Below are 1,535 nucleotides of genomic sequence, written 5' to 3'. Positions count from 1 at the left end.
GAAAAAAATGGAGTAGGATCCAAGCAAATTTATTATTTGGGATGCTGAAATTAATCGGCTTACTATGGCTTGTAGACTACTTTCCAAAAAGGCCACCCAGATGAATACTAGGGATGAAGATGAGTATACCCCTCTTCATTGGGAAGCCTAGAGTGGCCACTTAGACTTTGTCCATGAGTTGGTAGCTCAAGGCAGATATTCATGCAATAACTCTGAATGGCTCACAACCCTGCACAGTGCTTATATGTGCAATAATACTAGAGTGGCTTCTTTCTTAATTCATCATGATGCAGATACCAATACCCAAACTAAAGGCCTCTTGATTGCCTTGCATCTTGCTGCTGGGAATAGAAATAGAAAAGATACTCTGTTGAACCATTATATCAAACCAGGTCTGAAGATCAACTTGGATGAAACTGCATTTAATATTGCCACAAAAGGATAAGTATGTATCACTACCACTTTGAAGTTGTGGAAGGCTGTACAAATTGTTCTCCTAAGTTGTAATGGTTTGGTTAAGTTTCTTAAATTTCAAAAATGCCAGTCCATCCTTTGTGTCCCTTAAATTTTTTTTCACAATACAAAGCAACAGCAATATCTTACTTTAAAAATTCATGGATTCCATGGTATTCTTTCAAGAGAATTGCCTGACTTTTATGTCAAAATGTATTAAAGAGTTGTTTGTATACATCTATAATGATTTCTGCAGTTTGTGATTTTTTAAAATCAGAAATAATTTTAACTTCTCTGTTGAAATGAATAGTATAGAAACTAAAGTTTTCCTTGTAGTTTTCTGAAAAAAAGTATGTCTGTGTTTGTATAATATCCATAATCTATTTCATTCGCTCCTAGATATAATACTTGGAATTCTACATTGTTATATAATGTATAGGTTCATTAATAAATGTGTCCTTTCAGACTGCATTCCATATAGAAGAAGTTTAAGATTTCTTTTTTTCCTAGGTCCTTATATTATTTTATTTCCTTGGGATAAAATTACAATGTTATCTAATTTCAAGTTTTGTAAAGGTTATGCTATGTAAAGGCCTTTCTAAGGTGAAGAATTAATACACTGATGTGAATCTAACCTTTAATTCTATAAATTACATGTATTGTTACACTTGTTTTTTTGTAATTAACTTTTTAATAACTGTTTTTCATTTCTTGCATCAGAAGAAAGAAAAAATATGGAATACTTCACAAATTTTCATATCATCTTTGTGCATGTGCCATGTTAATCTCTGTATTGAAATTTGGGTAGACCTGCTTCTGAAGCATGTACTACCCTCTAAATTTAAGTACTTAATGATGCAATCTTTATACAGGCATCTATCCATGGTTCCCTATTTGTAACAAGGAACCCTTATTGTTCCTAAAAATGCTATTGATCTTATTTCTCTAAAATTCTGTGTATAGTGGAAAATACATATCGTTTGGTCGATTACTCACATTTACAATTTTTTGTCAATGTCTATTTTGTCATTTTCATTTTAAATTTAATCATACTTTGAAACCTTTTCAGCTAAGTCCAAAGG

General features: G+C 31.7%; 1 pseudogene; it reads right to left on the bottom strand.

The window, feature by feature from the left end:
• Positions 1-1,181: 1,181 nt before the first annotated feature.
• LOC138826584 (U6 spliceosomal RNA) lies at positions 1,182-1,278 on the bottom strand (annotated as a pseudogene).
• Between the last annotated feature and the right edge of the window lie 257 nt (positions 1,279-1,535).

Source organism: Dipodomys merriami, unplaced genomic scaffold (assembly GCF_024711535.1).
Source record: "Dipodomys merriami isolate MVZ:Mamm:240054 unplaced genomic scaffold, mDipMer1.0.p SCAF_144, whole genome shotgun sequence".
In the NCBI taxonomy this organism is placed as follows: domain Eukaryota; kingdom Metazoa; phylum Chordata; class Mammalia; order Rodentia; family Heteromyidae; genus Dipodomys; species Dipodomys merriami.
This window is presented reverse-complemented; position numbering and strand designations above follow the sequence as displayed.